Here is a 21,299-nt window from a genome sequence, read left to right as displayed (position 1 = left end):
ATTCGGCTTTTAGTAAACGCGCACGCTGCGAATTTTTTATTGTTCAACAACGCACAGGAGAAATCTCCCACCGGCACCACCTTGGAGGTCAAGATTTGGTACTAGCGTTACGACTGGTTACGCACTACGAGGGACGAACGGGTGCCGCTTTAAGGAGCTTCGCCCCTAAAAACGTACATGAATGAGCACCTAGGGAGAGTTCATGCAAGTCCATTTACGTAGTGACACGAAAAACAACACAAAATACAGTCCAGTCACATAGCACTGTAGTTCACATAAGATACAGCCACACGAACACCGTATATGTTGAAAATAATACACAACGTCCAGTCGCGTAACAACACCTGTTTTTGATTTTCTTAGTTATTTGCCAGCGAGTTAGTGTCATATTCGAGAATTCGTGGACACGTTGCTTAGAAAAAAAAAAAATTGTGTTTGCGTGTCCGTGCGTGTGTTTGTCTACTGCACGAAAATCCTCATGAAATAGGCGAAAATTCCGCGCGAAAATAAACACGCGTGCGCACCTTTGCACAACTACTTATGAAGGACTCAACGAACATAGCACATCATATGGTCGTAGCTAAACGCAGCGTTGCATAATTATTTATTTATTATCAATACACCCAAGCGCCGTAGCATTACAAAGGGGAGTAAAGTTACAATTGAAACGCAATTAAAATAAGAAAGAATTCAGCTAAAGGTGGCATCATTATACGAATTTTAAAGTACAATAACACTGAGAAACATTATATAGTTACGCAAACAGTACTACAGACAGCTTTGCAAACAGTAAGTATGGCGTGATACTAAAGGAAATATCTGGATATGTTGTACTTTTTTACGAGACACGCTCCTTGCTTACCTGTGACATTACTAGTCACCGAGAACAAGAGGTGGTTGCTTTCAAAATATGAGGCACGTGTCCGTCAGGAACCCAAATATACCGAACAGTCAAACGCACGGTCGCCTTTCGTCCCAATGCAGCTCGCACTGACGGTTTCGAAATACGGTTTGGGTTGTTCGCTTGTCGACCTACGTTGTTCCTGACACCGAGTAATTCTTTGAAGTGCGAACTCGTGCGAGAGCTTCCTCCTTTCAAAGCGAGGCGTCAATTGGCGGTTCTTGGAGAAACAGTGGACCTTCGTAGGACGCAGCTCTTCGAGTTTCGTCAGTGCGTCAGTCAGTCGGAGTTGCGCAACTTCACAGTGCTTTTATAGCGTTGTCTGTCAAGGTACCCTTTGTTCGAGCACACTGGAAGACATTTGACACACAAAAAATAAACGCTGCAGCGTTGGCGCACACGTGATGCGTTCGCACGTGGATATCAGCGAACTTGTGCCTCTTTCTCCAACCTATAGGAGAAAATGACATGGCACTTCGCGAGAGAGAATAGGTTGGGAGGTATTTCTCAACGTGGATTGGCATATACCGCAGCGGACAACATTTAATCGGAAGATTTCCTTTTTATTATATTCTGACGGGACACAATGTTATAATCAAAAAGTGAGAAGTAACGCCCACCGCTACGCGTAGGTGATGTACAAAAGTCACGTACGTTAGTAACCTGATGTAGCGGTCACGTAGCGAAACGCCGTTGCAATCAGAAAGAATATACCTCAGGATTGATTGGCGTGGGTGGCGCAGACGTTTCGCAGTACCTTGGAGCGTTATTCTCATTTCGTTTTTCTTCTTCTTGCTCTTCTTTACACTGTCTATAGAAGAAAGTAGACAGCGACTAAACTCGGTGATATGTGTGCAGCATAGCGGGCGGGAAACCACCAATCGGGGTGAGCGGGGAACAAACGGCAAGAGATGACGGAATAATAGGACGTGCCACTCTTGCCTCTTACATTTCGTCGATCACTGGTATGCAGTTTACGTTCTTTCTCTCTATCCTTTGTCCTTCCTTTTAGCTATAGCACTCCCTTCGAGGCTTCGGGGCAGTGGCGTCTGATCCGGATTTGATCGACTTAGCCTCCGGAAGCGTGGGGTCTCTCTGGCCAATTTCCACGCTCGGCCTGGCAAATTTCCGGACAACTCCCGCGGTCGCGTCGACTACAGCCTGCGGTGAAAGCGACGCGGCAGCTGTGGGCTTCGTCGGCGCGCACCTATTGCAGCTGTACTCTGACGGGCTTTGCTATGACGAAAGTTATACGAGAGGAGGAGGGGGAGAGAGAGAGAGAGGGCCAGCATTAGGCCAGCATGTATAAAGGGCGAGCATACACTGGAGGCCTGGAGATGGCGAAGCGAGGGAAACAAGGCAGCGGCAGTGGTTGGGGAAATGGAGAGGAGGGCGCAGTAGGCGAGGCACCGACTGCGCAAGATCGATTGCCTTACATACACACAAACACACCAGTCGAGGGAGTGAGCGAGAGGCTGACGGTGCCGCGGTAACGGCAAGTAAAATGCAGCTGCATCAGTGCACAACGGTGGTCGGTCGCCCGCGTAGGGTCCGAACTCTCGGGCAGCCACCGCCGCGGCGAGATCTGTGCACGCTCCGGCAGGCGCCAATTTCTATGGCTTCTGTTTGCGTCTCGCCATAACTTCCTTCCTTTTCTATCCGAGTCGACCCTTTCTCTCGGTTACTATTCTTTCTTTTTATGTCGTTATGTGCACCACTCGATTTCGTTCGCGGCATCGGCCCCCGCGTTCGGACTCTGCTTCTCACTCCCAGGAGGGAGCCGCGGGTTGGCGAGCGATATCGGATGCCGCGCGTCGTCGCGAACTCAATAAACCGCGCGCGCTGCTTTCGGAAGCAACGGTCCGCAAAGCGGTGCCGCACTCACCGCTTTGCGGTGCTGACTTAGTTCGCCTGTCGCGCTGCGTCGCGTTGTCGCTTGATGTTTCTCTCTTTTGGTCAACTGGAATTGGATATCGAAATGATTTGTACGCGGGAACTGCGCCGCGCGGTGCGGCACTCGGTCCTTCGCCTCCTTTTCGATCGCTTCTCGCACCCTGCGCTTTCAGCGCGCTCGCCTGGATTCGGTCCGACGAGATCGCGGCAGAATGCTTACGTTGTGTGTGTGTGTGTGTGTGTGTGTGTGTGTGTGTGTGTGCGTGCGTGTGTGTGTGTGTGTGCGTGCGTGCGTGCGTGCGTGTGTGCGTGTGTGCGTGTGTGCGTGTGTGCGTGCGTGTGCGTGTGTGTGTGTGTGTGTGTGTGTGTGTGTGTGTGTGTGTGTGTGTGTGTGTGTGTGTGTGTGTGTGTGTGTGTGTGTGTGTTTATCGAAATCCCCATGCGATTAAGTCATAAGTTTCTAAGGTTAACAATGGACGACAGGAATGCAAGTGGCGCCTATATTTCAGCAGAGAATTATTGCACGTTTCATGGAGGATTAAACCTTGGCAGTGAAACGATTGAAGCCCGTTTCACTGGCAGGTTCAATCGTCAGCGGACGCGTAGTTAGCCGCCAGAGAGAACACTGAAGTCGCTGCGTGATTCTCAGGTACATGCTCTTTCCTCTTTCTTTCCCCCCTATCTCCCTTTCCCCTATGTTTCCCGTTTCCCAAATGAACAGGCAGGCGTTGTGCCCCTTTAGGTGGCAGTTGTCAGCCTGTTCCCTGCCTATTTTTTCTGTGTCTTCGTGTTTTCTATGTATTCAAACCAAATAATAATTTCTTATTAATAACACTAGTTTGGGTTCTAGGTCCCAAAACTGCGGTATCATTACGAGAGACGCCGTAGCGGCGGGCTCTGGAAATTTCGACCAAATGTGGTTCGTTAACGTGCACCTAAATATAAGCCCCAGCATTTGGACTCCATCAAAATCCGGCCACCGCGGCCAGGATTCGATCCCGCGACCTGCGGGTCAGCACTCAAGCACCATAACCACCAGACAACCGAGGCGGTTGCTCTTTCTTGTCAAGGCGAAAGCCTTAGATGTCTCATGAAACCCGAAAAGCTATATACTTGATGACGTCGAATGTTACTAAATAAAGGAGGCGAAAGCTTATATCTCATAACAGTTCTGCTCTGTCTATGGAGCCGGATCGTTGCGTAGCAGATAAAAAGTCGACGCTAAGCCTTGGAATATGGGGATGCAGATGACAAAAAGAAAAGTTAGTATGTATTGCTGTGTTGATTCTGAATGCAAAATAGCACGGATCCCAACTAGCCTTGAGCCAGGGATTCAGATGTTTAGCCAAGACTCATATCCCCGTGTGTTTTCTCTATCTCGAATAATTCGAATTCAAGGTATTGAATTCCAGAAAGAAAGAAGGTGAGAAAGTAAATTCTAATGCCAGAGGAAATAAGATATTTTGCTTCGTCATTCCACTAGCTGACTGCCACAACAATCCATGTGGCAGCGACTTTTAATCAAGAAATAGATGGAACAAGGCTTTCGAGGGAAATATTTCAATTAATATAAAAGCGCTCAAAAGCGAAGAACGTCGCTGCACGACCGACAATAAAAAAATATCCGTTTCGATAACAAATGGAAACGGCAGCATGAAACAATAGCACCGAAAGAAGAGAAGAGAAATGAGGAAGAGTATGTCGAAGTTCTTTTTATTTTCTTTTTTTTTTTCCTGAAAGCCTGATCCGAGATCGGTGCGCCATTACGGCTTGCTTTCCCGGGCCCGTACCCTTCCATACACCCGCATGGCGCCGCCGGTCTCTTACAAGCGCCGAGGTTCCGCGTTCTCCCTACATATATATACGTGCGCAATCCGTATAGCCGGAGCGCGTGATCTCGACATATCTGCGCGCCATCAATCATTTGCTGGCCGGCATTTGGTGGATCGTTTTCCATCATCAGCTGCCGCCGAAAAAGCGTGTTTCACAGCGCGCTGCCTTTTTCTGCGGCGTTCAGGCATGTAACACTAGAACCAGGCTCGTAAAGCCTCCGCCCCCTCATCGCTGATGCGTTTTTCTTTTATATACACCCCTCCATGTATATACAATACGCGAGACAATTGTCTGTATAGCGATCGGGCGCATCGATTGTTTGGGGGACCGCGGCGCATACATGTCACCAGATGCGCGGCGAAGCTATTTTTTGCTCAGTGTTCTATTTGTTTTATTTTCGTGTGTCGCCGGTCGTTACTATGTTGCCTCGTGGCTCCGTTACGAGAGGCATGAATGAAGTGAAAGAGTGGGAAATACTGCGCGCTGATGAATGAATGTTCTGAATCTTGCAAAGCGCCAAGATGTTCCTGTGCACCGCTGAACAAGGGGATGAGCTATGACGAACATTAATCAGAATAACTATGGATAGGAGGGTCAGGGTTGCTTGTTTTCGGCTTCTTGGTTTATTGCTGCGAGAACGAGTGTGTTTACCGTAATTAATTCTGAGAGTAATGAACATAATAGGTCGCGGGATCGAATCTCCGCCGCGACGGCCGCATTTTCTGTGGAGGTGAAAATGCTTGAGGCCCGTGTACTTAAATTTCGGTGCGCGTTAAAGAACCCCATGTGGTCAACATTTTAGAATCCCTCCACTACGGCATCTCTCATAATCATATCGTGGTTTTGGGACGTTAAACACAATCAATTATTATTATTATTAGTAGTAGTAATTAACATAATGTTGGGTATGGCTACGTGTGCCTTTTCAGTTGCACGAGCATCGTGTGACACCTTTCCAAGCAATTCCGGATTTCCGAATAACCAGAGGGTCTTGTAAAAATAGAACTGTTACGAAATCGCCGGTTCTGGTTCTGTTTTAGTTATATTGGATACATATGATGCTGGTGCATAACTTAAGTTGAGGGACAATTAATTGTCAGCCTACTCAATGGAAATTCATTGAATGGGGCATTGAAAGAGAAGACAGTTTTCTTGCGACCAGTTGGATCGCTGCCACCTGGTGGAGCAGATCTTAACCACGCGCTTCTTTCCACGTGGCCTCTGAGATCAGCTTCGGAAGCGCGACGAAACACAGTTTAGGGTTGCCTCCAATGTTTTAGATGCGAAGCAGCTTTTGCGCTGGGCTTTGTCCGTAGTTCCAGTGGCGACCGTCCGCTTTCTAAAACCTACCATAGCCATCTGTAACATACCGAGCACGCGCTCGCGCCAAGCAGAAGTCTTCGTCTTGTTTTTTGACAGCCTTGATGATGATACGTGCAGAGCACTTTAGGGGCCCGGGCTGCCGTATGCTGTCCTAGCTTGGCGTAACGCAGACAAAACCACGTGTGCTGGCACGCGCTAGCGCGTTCGGGCCTGTCTAAGGGGCTGGGTAAGACGCTGTGGCCTCTCCCCCTTACACTCTCTCAGCAATCACGTGATGGCGTCGGGGAATGAGATTCTGCAGACGCGCGATGAACCCGCGTGGCGTGCTCCAACAAGAGTTCGGGACGAGTAACAGCAACAGCACCTACAGTGAATTCATGGTGTTCTCCACATGCAAGGACGCGTTAACATCGGGCAAGGTGCCCGTGATGAACGGAACTTTAAGTCGACCCATGCGATCCTTCGCATCCCCGCATAGTTCTCTTTAGTGGGAGATGGTGAAATTTTTTAACATGTATATTTAAGGGGAGATTACGCCTCTTCCGTTACATGATTGTTTTCTTCGTAATATCATCAACTACACGCACGCACGCGCGCACGAACGCACACAGACACACACACACATACACACACAAACACACGCACACACGCGCACACGCACGCACGCACGCACGCGCGCGCGCACACACACACACACACACACACACACACACGCACACACACACACACAAACACACGCGCGCACACACACACACACACACACACACACACACACACACACACACACACACACACACACACACACACACACACACACACACACACACACTTACATTCCCATAATCGAAGTCTCGGTGCTACGATGTCTCGTCCTCGGTCCTAACGTACTCGTGGCGCTATAGCCAACATGTTTTGGGAGCTTCAGTGTTTAACTCTCACGAAGCATTGATGTACGAGAAAGAAAAGCAGTAACGAAGGCGGAGGCATGGTGGTAGAACTGAAGGTTTGTGGACAGACGCGATTCCTAAAGGCACTAAAGGCAAGGATTCAAGATATTTCTTTGATAGCCCTTTCCTTTTGGACTTACTTTTAGCAGTATACTTTCACATTTCATTACCGTTATCCTTCTCTACGTCTCGTTCTCTCCTCAGCCGACATTTCGCTATAGCTATTGTTTCGACGACCGTGCTTCTCATATTTAATTACTGATAAAGTAAAAAACGAAAGTCTCTTCCGATGCGACTTCCCGCTATCTGTTTTTTCGAACTACCGTAAAAGTCGAACCGGAACTTTCCAAAAAAAAAAAAGAAGGGAAAAAAAAATACAACAGTTCATAATGATTTTCCGCAGACATGCAGTGGCTGCCGCCTCGTTAAATTTCCAACTGCACAGGTGCGATACGGCGTAGCCGGCGCGCGGAAAGCAGCAGCACGGGTCTGAACGGGGACGGTCGAATCGTTACTCTGCACGACGAACATATGTGGCGTTTTTTTCCAAAAAGAGCCAAATGCAGAAACCAAAACTGGGCTAAATTTCACAGGAGCGTAAAGCGCGCCTAAGTATCTTTAACTTCTAAAACAGTTGGAATCAAATTAGGCAATTCTTGATTGTAACGTGAACTCAAAAAGGCAGTTTATAATAAAAATATATAAGCCATATCCTGCATCTGTTTCAATCAAACTGAGCCACATTCCGTAAAACAGCGCTGCGTCAACGGTCGTGACCAAAAACAACCAATATGGTCTCATCCAATCTGTTTAATTTGTGTCCTAGTTGCTTTGCTATCGTGTTTACGTTCCACAATTAGCTTTTCTAGGGCGAGTTGGCGCTTACTGAAGGACGTGATGTTGTACGGCATTCATACTTCTTTTTCCCGTTTTCCTACTTATTGCCTCTTACAGTGTTTCTTTTCGAGTTTAGCGCTACAGTATCATGTCCTTCTTTCGCTCCAAGACGGTATATATATGAAGTAAAAGACACGTGAAATAAAGATATTGGCCACCTCTCTATTCCTTGACGAAAATTAAGTGATCCGAAACGGCGTAAAACGAGCTCAGAAGAAGAAGAGCTGAATCACTTTTCAAGGCATTCAGTAGATGCCAAGAACAAGAAAGCGCTGCCGACAGTCCAGAATAGTGCGCCTTTTTCCAGGAAGGACTACTCGCTCTTCAAGTCTAGCCATCGCCATTACGCCCATGCGACGAAGGACGGCACCGACGTAAGCACAAGGATGATGTTAATATTATCGCAGAATACTGCTATTCCGTACATTCGAATCGTTTTAGACTTCTTTGACGACCTAATTGAAGCCCAAATGAAATGTTCCAATCTGAAAGAGCCAAATACCAATTTTACTCCTGAATACCGATGATAGTGGGCTGTATAGATTTTAGCCGCAAAACAGATTTGACTTATTTAGGGACAGGAACACATTGGCAAAAAATTGTTGGAGCAGGACCGACCACATTGTCAGTAGCAAAAAAGTGCGTAATTTTTTCAGTTTGAGTTAAAGTGCACTTGGCTCTTTTTGAAAAGAGAGGGAAAAAACGCCACATATATACTATTAGTTATTGTGTTATTGTTTCATTTTTATTCCCTTTAACACTCTTACTAAATGAGCGCATCGGAAACGGCGAGTACGAGAATGCGTCAGTAAAGTTTACTCTAGGGCTAGAGGTAAAATAAAGCTAAACTTACTCGTAGTGTGAAAGGAAAACAGGCTACGTAACTGTGTGCACACAACCATAATGCAAATGAACATTTAGGCTGCCAGATGTGATACTGAGCAGCTCATGGTGGTAATGGGTCCAGGAATGCTGTTCCAGTCTGCAGATCCTTCTTATATGAATGGTATTCAAACGAAGTCCTAGTAATTAGGGTACACAAAAAAAAGAACCCTCCCAGGGTCTCTTATGCATTCACCTAAGACGACTCGAAGGCGAAAGCCATCTTTTTTTCTCAGTCGATGTATTGATCTTGTTCCAGCACCGACCAAAAGCTTTCTGCACCTAACGTGGTTTTGCACTGCCTCCGTGATCGGCCCACCTTTGACCACGCGACGATTTCATGTGATGACGTCATCATTTGAAGGCACTTGATGTGACGCCACAGTGACGCCATGATTACGTCAGAAATTATGGAGATCTGTGACATCATGTTGATGTCATCACGTGATCATGCTTTTTCGCATTGCTCGTGTTGACGCCGCCAACGCGGGGCGTCGGCCAATTCGCGTTTGATGATGCATATAAGGCTTTCCCGTCAAAATAATGGACGATGCCACGCATTAGGAAGCAACGACCCGGAAGATATACATAGTAGATGACAAGCTAATGCACGTGAATATATTGAAACAGGATCGGTGCTTCCGCAAATATTAAAGCGTGGAAAACGTATCAGACAGGAACGTATCAACGAGGTTGGGCGTTGCGTTATCTGTAATGTGCTTACGTTTTTGCAAAGTCACTGCGATTTTTAGACGCTCTTCCCTGTCATGTATAATGGCTACCGTTTCCAAAATCATTCTAGAAAAGGTGTAAAAACGTTTCATGTCTCTGAAAACGCAGAGTACTTCCGGCAAGGATGCGTACACTGATTCACATGCAACAGTAGAAAAAAATTCTGTTACCGACCTGATCGTTAAACACGGCTTCATTTTGTTACTAGAGTTGAAAGTGTCAACCTTTGTAGGACGCAACTTACTAGTTGCAAGTTAAAAGTACACTGAAAAAAAAAAACATTTTAGGGTAGCAGTGGATTCCTGTGAAGTTTCTCGTAAACAAAGGGGGGGGGGGGGCACCTTTTCCCATTAACTGCTGTACGAAGGTTGGTGGTATAGATGGACGCTTCAGGCGGGGGTAATACAATAAAGGATTCCGGATATCGCAGCGAGTGAAAGATACTAAACTTGTCAGGTGATAAGAGTCAGCCTAATTAACTGCAGACGCGGGAACTCCGAAAGTTTTCGCAGCTCTCCACAAAACTGAGCGCCGCGTTTGAGCGCAGCAGAGACCGAGCGTGTGTATATAGAACAAAGTCCGTGGCGCAATCAAGCGATAAAACCCAGGGCCACCCACCCAACGAAATGCCGGCAGCGTCAGGGAGGAAGCAATACCACGTTTAATCAGTGAAAGAGGCACGAACAGCGGGGGTGGGCCTCGGATATTCGCTCATTATCACCAACTTCCTCCTGCTTCCCTAAATAATTTACACCATGGCCACGAACGTACAGAAAGTTTCAGCGCAATGAAGCCTTCAATTATTATTTTCGCTTCGTCATTCTCTCTCCCCCTTCCCCTCTTTCCCAACGTGCGCACACACACACACACACACACACACACACACACACACACACACACACACACACACACACACACACACACACACACACACACACACACACACACACACACACACACACACACACACACACACACACACACACACACACACACACACACACACACACACACACTACTTTTTCCCATCGCAGCGTGCATCGCACACGCATATGCTTGTTTATGCAGACTGCTGGAAAAATGAAACCTCTTGCGTCCAGCGGCGAAGCAGTCATATATTTCAACCAGTCCTTTTATTGTAAGGGCCGGACAAGCGCGTTCCGAAGGCGGGCTCCTCCGTATATAGTGCCATTCATATTGCCTCAGCGCTAAAAGCGTGCATATTAATGAGACGTGGTCTCGCGTTCTCCCATATGCATGTGAGCGCGAGCAATCAAAAAGATAAAAGAAAAACGCCGCAGCTTTTCTTTTTTTCGTTTCGACTATGCGTAGTCGCCTATTTAAACGAAGCTCTCCGCTCAACGCGAAATGAATGATTTAGATCGAAGGAACGCAGGCCTTTTCTCTCTATCTCTACATCTCTCTCTTTTTCTATTTTTTTCTAACTTCTCCGTAGCTTTCTGTACTCTCATTCACAGTCACTCGGGACTTCTGTATCCGCATGGTCCTTACGTGTGTCTTTTCATTTTTTTTTTCCGTTTCCACATTTGCTTCCGGTTCTCGGCTATATAGCTTCACGTTGTATGGATGGATTCACGCCGAAGTCCACGATGGCTCCAAATCGGTTTGTCGATTCGAAACACATTAATGTGTTAATGCTCGCGCTGGTCGTGGGGGCCGCCTGTCTCAAGTCTGCCGGCCGATCAATAGCCTTCTAAGGACGTGTAAGGAAAACGTTCTTTTATTTTTATTTTTCTGGTTTCTTCGTTCGCGAGCATAATGGCAGTGACCAGAACGACGAGTACTTATTTGCTTTCGCATTACAATTATGCCCCTCGTTTGCCTCGTCTATCTGAACCGCGCTAGCGACCTCTGTGCCGTGGGCGTACGGGACCACGTTAAAAGGGCGTTGCCAGAAACAAGGAAAGAAAGTACGAGCGGATTTGAGTTTTAAAATAAAAAAAGGAAGGGAAGTGAATGAATCCGTGTAGGCTACGCACATCTGCGAAGCAATTTGCACGTCTATTGCGAAGAGAGATTACACTGTGGCTTTCTTTTTTTCTATATTTGGTTCCGTAGTACATAAAGTTCTGGCAGCAATCTGGGATCTGCGTCAGTCAGACGAAGGCAGGAAATGAGACGGAGTGGGCGTAGAGAGTGAGAGGGAAATGGTGCTAACAGCGAGTCGTGGGAAATATGGTGTTGTCGTCAAGTGCGGCGCGACACGCGACATACGGGGCGCGGTGGCTCGGTAAAACCGCAGGGACTCACGAGGCCGCTTCTAGACGACGAAAATGTATTCCCCGCGCGAGTTTTAGATCAGCCCTCGCTTTAAAGGGCACCGTATAATCAATTTTTTTTTGTCCCTGCGTGTGCGCATGCGCGTGCATGTGTGTGGGCGTTTAAGCTAGTTCTCTCCGTCTGTATCCCCGGTAGACCATTTCAGTCGTGGTCGACGGTGAACGCCCTGCTTGAAATGGGGAGCTTTCGTTTTTCTTTAGAGAGCGTTAGAACAAAGTGATGCAAGCGGTCTTGGGACATGCGATAAAGGGATCCGCGTAGTCATGCTAAAGGTCATGAATATAAAGCTTTGTTAGTTTGGTCACGTCATGAGGGCTGTCCGCTTAAAGGAGCGATTAGTAGTGATACACGGAATGTAAGGTAAAAGAAAACGAACTCACATTTGCACCAGATGGTTACAGTAAAACCCCGGTGATACGAATCTCGCGGGGTTACCAAAAATATTCGCATCATCCGAAATTCGTATCACCAGAAAACATGGCAAATTAGTATGCGACAAAATAAAGTTGGCATACGTTTTGATTTAGTGCTTCCCAGGGCCGCACCGACGTCATGAACAGCTCTAAATGATTACCAGTAAAGTTTTTGGACGTCAACGATCATACTTGTACTCGTAAATATACGGTGCGTGCGCGCGTGAATTCAATGAACCAGATGTGTTGTGACCCGTGACCGCCAGTAGCCCCTTCCTAATCTTACTACGCTTTTCTGCATAAGATCGAAGTATTGCGGCGAAAGTGACCTTAAGAAGCGCTTTCACGCGATAGATGAAGGACATGAAATTTTAGAATCGATGTCCTTTGTTGCTGTTACCTTCTTATCGCGGTGGTGTTGGGGGTGCTTTTCGGGATATTTACAGCCGTTCCCGCACAATCGGGAGGTTTGCTCAAAATCCGGGAGTCTCCCGTGCAAATCGGAGAGTTGGCATGTGTGCGCATACGCTGCGAGGCTAGCTCCTTCGCCAAGACCGTCCGCTTCATCTCTTGGGGTTTTCGTCCACCTTTCATGACGGACCCGCAGCCCAAGTTTCAGTCTTGTTTCTTAGAACGTCTGATTGCGAGGACATGGCTTGCATCGACGTGACAGGCACGTGTTAATTAACGCAGTACAAAGACGCTGCTGTCTCGAGCACGGCAGCACACCAGCACACGTCAACGCGGTGGAAAGAAAAAGAAGAACGCGACGTCAACGCCACCTGTAATCTAAACGCGAAGGCGCATAAGGGCCTCCAAGATTCGAGCGCACAATCACTGAGGCAACGACGCACCGTTGACGGCCGTGCAGCGCGCATGCCCGCACCCGCCGCGACTGCCGCGTCTTTCGCGACAGCGCGGGCAGCCCCTCTTCGTACCTGTGCGCTAGTGTACGTCCGTATCAAACGTCACCGGGTGAAAATCGGTTCGCAACAACCGTACTCCAATACATTGCAGGCTAACGGGCCCTGGCCGGGACCACAGAGAAATTCGTATCACCCCGAAATTCGTACGAGCCGTGATCGTATCACCGAGGTTTTACTGTAGATGGTATTCTGCAGGCTACAGGAAAACGTTTGGACGGGGTTAAATAACCTGCACCAAGTAAATTTCAATGTAAGTAGAAGATCACCACTATTTTCGTGCGGGTACTCGCCACAGGCAACATCAAGTACCTTAAAACAGACAGAGGCTATCTGTTTATCATGAGTAGCTAGTCCTAGATGAAATGAAGACATCAGAGTCAACACCGGCAGGAATATCGTGGCTAGAGATGTTGAACATGTGGCCGCGTTAGAGACCTTGCGCCAGTTCGCCGATCTCGATAGTGTGTATGTTCGCTCTTATGTTCCGTTTGAAAAGGATACCACTAATGGTGTCCTCTCTGACATCGACGTGACAATTTCAAACGCTGATTTGCCAATACTTCTAAAAGCAGCATAATAAACTGTCCTTACACACATTCCTCGCGGCCGCATTTTCGATTGGGGCAAAAATGCTAGAGGTCCGTGTACTATATTCAGGTGCGCGTTAAAGAACCCCAGGTGGTCGAAGTTTCCGGAGCCCTCCGCTGCGGCGTCTTTTATAAGCATACCGACGTTTTGGGACGTTAAACCCCAACAATTATTATTAATACATTCCTCGCATATGGAAGTCGCGTTGTGTGAAGGTGATATTCGAAGGCGAACAACTTCCGTCTCATGCTTCGACGTCGCTGTCACGCGATGTTCCGCGCACGTGTGCCGGATATGCTAGTTCATAATGGTGTAATAGTAGCGCAAAAAAGACGAGGACAAGAAAGTGAACACCACAAGCGCTTCCTAACACCAAAGCGCTTGTGGTGTTCACTTTTTTGTCCTCGTCTTTTTTGCGCTACTATTACACCATTATGAATCAGTACCAACTAGCTCGCCTTTCCGTTTTGCTTCACGGATATGCTAGGTAGCTGGTATACTGTTCAGTACGTTTCCAAGCCAGATTTTATAGTAATTGCGTTATTCTCCAGAATGTTTCACTGCGTCGTCGGCGGCACCAGAGCTCTCCTTCAAGGCCACCAAACCTTATTTACGTCTCGATTTGTTTTTTTTTCCACCTTCAAACAGCCATTTAATTGGTCTTAATAAGCACGAGGAAATTCGGGTGGTTTCAAGTAAATTCAAAACATGTGCAAGTACTGTGTGGTCCCTTAGCAGAAGGCTAGTTGTGGGGCCATTTCTAAATATGTGCAAATACACACAGTAGCCTGTATTACTCTACCGGCATCGTTTGCGATGCACCTTTATAGGCAATTTTTACGGACGGGTTTCGGTTCCGCCATATTGGGCAGTTCACGTTTTCGTTTTGTATCTTGTAACAACTAAACGAACAGTGCTACGGTGGACGTATACGCATGAAAACAGTTGAGTTGGTGCACTCGACGTTTCGTGGCCTTATCAGTTCGCGTCGCGATTAAAAAAAGAAAAAAAAAAAACCATACGTTTAACAGCCCAAGGTGGCGGCGCCCATATGCCTTACGTATAATCGACTATAACGATCACGATGCGTTTGGAACATCTCGCCTTCCACGTGGCCGCTCGAACGGCTGTTTTCTGCCAGGGAATTCGTAGGATGCGAATCTTCGGCGCGTTGGTGGTTAGATAGGTTGTAGCCGGTCGTTGTCGCGGTTTCGTCAGTATTCGTGACATTTCCGAGCAAAGCCCATTCATTACACAGCGTGTCCCCCAGATACATTGCGCAACGCGATTTTAGGACCCGCAGGCGTGCGTAAGCGTTTGGCAATCGCGCCGTCTCTTGGATACCATCGCTGAACATTTTACGGCGTCGATAGCAGATTGCCGTCTGGCGGCACAGTCACGAAACATACGCGACGTCGTGTTAGGGGATGAGTTATCTGCGCCGTACGTGTCACAGTCGTGAGGAATCAATGTATCGAGAGTATAAAAAGAAAAACAGGTCAAAAGAATAAATAATTTGTACGGACAGCGGCTGTGGGGATTCATCTAAAAGCGCCGACGGGAACAAAGAGGCCATTTTGGTGCGGCGCCGCATGCGTATAGTGCTTTCGCCATGCCGCTGCTCGAAGACCAATGGGATGACATTCCGATAACGGCACGGACCAACCACGATCGATTCGTAACGGATTGCGCCACGGCCGTGTTTCACGTACGCGCACCAGCACACATTTCATTGTTGACGGGTTCCCCGTCCTCTTTGGTGCTGACGCGTGGGGGGGCTTGCGTCACATTTTTTTGCGGAGCGCGAACGCTCGTCGCCGCGTTATCGCGTACAACCAGCTTACATCTGAACAAAGGATGTGCGGCGGAGTCGTTCGGCGCTCTGCAACGCTCAGCTATCATCCCTCTTCGTCCCCCTCTCCCAACTTCCTTTGTATCCCTCGCATTCCTTCCTAGCTTTCCCAACCAGGATACCCTCCCCAACCGGCACGTACAGTTATCATTAAACCTTCTCCGTCTCTCTCTTTTATCCGCCTTTCCTTCCGCAGCAGACGTTGTCTGATTATGCGGGTAATCTGCGACACGACAGGAAAACTGGAACCGACAAGCAGCATTAGTGAAGCAGCATTAGAGGAAGAATGTTTGAAAAGGCTGAGTAGTTCTGAACGTCGGGTTAGTGGTGGGCTGCTGAAACACGACGCAGGACGAGATCGAGATAACCGCACAAAGCAAGACGGCCGGGAACATTTAAATATGGGCCTTTTTAAAAAAAGCTTCTCTTGGTTTTCAAGTGGCGCAGAGTAATGTCGCGGAGTTATTCTTTTCTTCACTGCATTTTCAGTTTTTTCTCCTTACAGCGAACCCGCTCTTTTACTTATTTTCTCCCTTTCTTACGCAGATATCGAGCGTGCCGAATGCTTTATTAGTTGCTCGTATGATGCTTCCGGGATCGATTGCAGTATCCTTTAAGTGCGGAGGACTTTAGGGGCCCGGGCTGTCGTATGCTGTCGTATGCTGTCGTCGCTTGGCGTAACGCAGGCAAAACCACGTATAAAAATAGAAAAAAAGAGGAAGCAAGCGAGAAATAGAAAGGGAGAGAAAGAGAAATAGGAAGAAAAATAGAAATAAGAAGAAATAAAGAGAGAAAGAAGACAGAAAAAAACGGAAAAAGAGAAAAAGAAAGGAGGAAAGAAAAAGAAAACCGAATCCAAACAAAGAAGGCTGTCCGCACTTCCTTCAGGTTTGGCACCCCTAGTCCGAAGCTGCCTTAATGTTTTTAATCACAGTCACAGGAAATGCTTTCAAATATGATCGCTGCAGTAACCGTACGCCGTGGTAGCTCATAGGCAAATGCATTCGGCTGCTGAGCTCACCTTGCTATTCTATTTCTCATTCCCAAAGCGTAAGGTAGGCAAGAGGATATTTTATTTTTCTGGTTAACCTCCCTGCCTTCTCTTCTGCCTTTGTTTCCTTCCTTCGTACTGAGCTAAAGGTCACGGGTACATTGACAAAAAATAAATAAATTTACACACCCTGATTTAGGTTAGTGCTAGAAACCTTTGAATGATGAAACTTAGCCTTTTATGAGATTGCTGCATAGTGATCATAGAGTGCGAAACTGCATAAGTAATCACTGCGATATGCTATACTATATATTGCAGTGGGGAAGAGAGACCTCCTTATAATATGATCAATATGGTGAGGTGACTGGGTTCCTCAGTGAATGATGATTCTTGGGGCGGAGGCAAATGTACAAAACCCTAATGCTTTAATGCATTGAAAGACATAATAGGATGTCCGAAGAAACCTTTAAAAAATGTCACTCTGTTTAGCACTTTGAATAAGCCAGGCGGACCTCTCAGATTTTTTCAGTTTCTCTTTATAAGTTCTCACGCAGTAGTAAGCGGCGCTATGGAGCCGATAAAGGTGCCACAAGCGAGGATATTCAGCCTCTTTGTGCGCTTATTTGAAAGTTCTAACACTAAACAGCTTAAATGTAAAAAAAAACCTTTACGGAAAAATGGAGACGCGCGTGTATACCGAAGAACCGAAACATTTTGGTACAATCGATTCATGGCCGATAAATCTACTGCAGTTCTTCGCAAGAGCGTATATATATAATCTGAAGAACTGCCTAGAAAAATGAAGCCTTTGTTTGTTTGTTTTTTTTCTTTCACCGAACACTTCTTTTTTTTCCATGGTCTGCGTGGACTCCCTGAAATAAGCGATGTTCGCGCGTTCCGCAGCCAGCTGCCGCTGCTGACACCATATCGGCCCTTCGGCGCTGAGCGCGCGGGACAAACAAAGGCCTCGGCAGAATGCGATTCTCCGAGAATCCCTTCGCTAATATACGCCCACAGCGCTCCACAGGACGCCAGCTGCCGTGGTCTGTAGGACATCGATCCCGAAACTAGGCAACGCCTGCAGAGCGAAAGAGAGATCGCCGAGAGAAGGAGAGACAGCAAGCGAGAGAGAGAGAAAAAAAAACAAGAACAAGGAAGAGAATGACACGAGAAACGTAATCAAAAGGTGCAATAGCGAAAAAAATCACTCATTTTACGCTTAGAGACAGACAGACAGACAGACAGACAGACAGACAGACAGACAGACAGATAGATAGATAGATAGATAGATAGATAGATAGATAGATAGATAGATAGATAGATAGATAGATAGATAGATAGATAGATAGATAGATAGATAGATAGATAGATAGATAGATAGATAGATAGATAGATAGATAGATAGATAGATAGATAGATAGATAGATAGATAGATAGATAGATAGATAGATAGATAGATAGATAGATAGATAGATAGATAGATAGATAGATAGCGTGCCGTAGGTAATGACGGAATGACCAGTGTGTGAAGCAGCGAAGCAAGGGTGCCAGAGAGGTGAAAGGGGGAGGAAAGGACTCGACAGGCAGTGGACTGGTCGTAATGAACGCTGTATCTCTGCTCGCTTCGCCTCCTCCCGGCCCGGATGACCCGATTCGTTCTTCGTTTCTCTTGTCCGTCCTATATGTGGCCTGGGGTATTCTGTCTCCTTTTCTTTTTCGTTTGACAAGAATCCACGTTCCGTCTCTCGGCTCGCGTGCGTCCTTATTCGAATCACTCGGCTTCACCCATGATGAGCGCGTGCGCGCTAGGCCAGCCAATCAGCAGCAAACTCTGGGACTGACAGAGAGCAACGAACAAGTCAGGGACGCGCAAACACACACTCACTCGCACGCACGCACGCGGGCAGTAGGCAGCCAACTAAGTGGGCGTGTACGGCTCACTAAGGTGATGACTGCGGCTGTGTTCTATTACTTGCCGCTGATGGCTAAAGAAACAGCTAGGCGAGCCTTTGCCATTCTACGTCTTTACTTCTAAAGAAGCCGGCAAGGAAGGACCTGCTTAGCGAAGACAGCATCGAAGTCAGAAGCAGGATATCTTGCTGTCGAGACAACATGGAGACTGAGCGCAGTGATTGGGAACATGAATGGGAAGACTGAAATGGCAGTTACGTTTTCTCACGCGCTTAGCATAAACCATACTTCAGGCTTTTTAGCGTACTGTGGCAACGAGAGAAAATCTAGGCAAAAGCACTTATCACAAGGAGCTGTAGCCGGCACAGTCTTTTTAACGTTGTTGTTCTTGTTGCGGTCCTCTAAGGAATTGCATATTTCTGTTGGTCGCCGTTGTGGTTTGTTTGAATGCTAAAACATGTTCGTATCATAGCCATCCTCACCGCATTATAGGAATGGCAATATTCGTACGAGGACACAATAAGTACGAATCGTGACATGACTGGTGTAGGTTTTCCTTTTTTTTGTGTTCGCAACGCTACAAAACTAAATGCGCTTTAAACATAAATTACTGCAACTACGCTTCCTTTGTGAAATGAGCATTATTTGATTTCGTTTATTTTTATGCCATAACGGGACGCGCGTGTTTGGGTAATCTTACTACCTCCGCTCCACCTCCGCTTCTAGCACACAGCACGTCATAGACATCAAGAACTCCGTGTGCACCCTACGCCCACAAAGCTATAAGCGGTGATACCTACAGAGGCGTCAACGATGACGCCAGTAATGGCAAAAACATACCCTGGCAAGAAAGTAAGCCCTCCTACTCGAGCAAATATATAGTTATCGTGTGTATCGTCCCACAGGCTGCGGGGAACTTCTGGAAGAGTGTCCATGAAGAGTATCCAGGCTAAAGCAAACACATCTTGAGCGATAAGCCATAGGAGCAGTGGGCTTCAAGCGAGCATTGTGTGATTTATCCCAATGTCCCTGACCGGGCAAGCTCGTGTGTTTTATTTCAATAGTTTCGTTTTTTCCTACTGCTTTCTTCGCCTACGAGTATCATCGCGCACCCCACAGAACAGCTTCTTAGGACATCGCGCAACCGCATCAGCAGTTCGAATTCGCCTTTGATGTGGGGCTGATGGTACGTATCTCAACGGAATCTGCCATTGGCGTGAGCGGTCCTTCTTGCTCGCTTTGTTGACCAGAGAGTGATAGAGAAAGAGAGAGTGAGAGAGATAACGGTATTAAGGAAATGGAAGAAAGCACGCTCCCTCGCGATGTCTCAGTCGTGGAGTGCGGCGGTACAGGCGTTTGCGCAGCGCTGTATTATTATAGGATAGTGTTCACTGGGTGTGCCTCGAGTTGGGGGATAGGTTAGATTGGTCAGATTCTCTGCTTTTTTTATCGCATGAAGACGTTGTCGCTGTTTTTCTCTCTGGGTGATCTTGAGAACGGTGTCAAATCTGCTACGACAGACTACCACTTGTTTTGACCGCGTTGGGAAGGTCATTTTTTAAATGAATAATTTCGGACGCACCATATTATTACATTGCCTTCCACTAGGTCTTCAGGAACCTGTTTAACTCCGTTCCTGATGTTCTCTTTTACGATATCAATTTAGTAAATAGACGGACGCCTTTATTTATTCAGCGTTTATGAATTTATTTGTGCTTTTATTTATTGATTGCTACATACAACACCCCATCTTTATAAATGAGAGGCACGGCTCGCAGGGTCTCCTAAGTTAATTTTATTTTACTTTGTTTCTTGAAGAATGAGAAGGCATCGCTTTAGATAGGCTCAAGAAAGGCAAAGTGACAACCACCCTTTTGTAGCACGAAGTCACAAAGAAATCCATACGGATTTCTCAGCAAGAGAGAATCTTAAGTTGCCGAAAAAATTCGTCCCGGTCCGGGGATCGAACCCGGGACCAACGCCTTTCCGGGGCAGTTACTCTACCAACTGAGCTAACCAGGAAGCTAGCAATTGGCAGCGCGAGGACGAATTCATCGACAACTCGAAGCACACGGACATATATTATTGCAAATCATTCCTGCGGAATCCCTTTCGCCACCTTGCGGAATTCCGCAGAACAAATCTGCGATAAGAAAAGCTGTGTTCTATGTAATAGCGAGACATTGAAAATAAGTGCTAACACGTAAGAAAACGTATGACAAGGCGGCTTCACTTTTGAAAACATGCCCCAACAAACCGCACGCTACACTAATGTAACTTGTCTTTCTTCGATGCCTGTGACTCATGTCAAGAAATATCGATAGCGATGAGACACAAAGTTCTCTCGTGTGAACTTGTGTACCTGCAATTTGTTGCTCCGCGTTTTTAATTGACGAGAGCAATCGGGCTTGGTTCCGAGGTAGGTCGAGGTAAAGTCGGGGTAAAGTCGGGGTAAGTCGGCGTAAGTCGGGGTAAAGGCACGCTGGCTGAGACGTTATAAAAAGTGACACAGTGGACCGGGTGCAATGCTTAGTAGTAATCAGCGATGTAAATTCGCATCAGATTTTCTGTTTTCTGGCACGGAGTATTCTTAAACGCAATCGAGTTGAGAAAATTAAAAGAATGTGCTATCGAACCCTAACGTAGCAATATGCCCATGCACGAGAGCTCACCACGAATTACGTATCTGGTTATAAGATAAAAAATTGACAATACATTAGCGGCTGGGTCTGAAAGCTCTCGAAATAAGCTTCTCAACAAACCTTCACTTAACTTTATTTTGTCCAAGACCTCACCAACTCTAGAAGGGTGAATGAAAAGCACGGAATATTTATAAGAGAGGCACGTAAAGGAGCTCTGTGAAGTCTAAATATTTTACAAGGGCGTGATTGTACGTCTTTTTCTATTCT

At 46.8% G+C, this 21,299-nt stretch overlaps 1 non-coding gene across 1 annotated transcript; it reads right to left on the bottom strand.

The window, feature by feature from the left end:
* Positions 1–20,338: 20,338 nt before the first annotated feature.
* On the bottom strand, positions 20,339–20,412 carry Trnas-gga (transfer RNA serine (anticodon GGA)). The gene has a single exon. It is a non-coding gene; the product is annotated as a tRNA-Ser (tRNA).
* Positions 20,413–21,299: the final 887 nt, after the last annotated feature.

The sequence above is a fragment of the Rhipicephalus sanguineus genome, chromosome 6 (genome assembly GCF_013339695.2).
Source record: "Rhipicephalus sanguineus isolate Rsan-2018 chromosome 6, BIME_Rsan_1.4, whole genome shotgun sequence".
NCBI lineage: Eukaryota > Metazoa > Arthropoda > Arachnida > Ixodida > Ixodidae > Rhipicephalus > Rhipicephalus sanguineus.
This window is presented reverse-complemented; position numbering and strand designations above follow the sequence as displayed.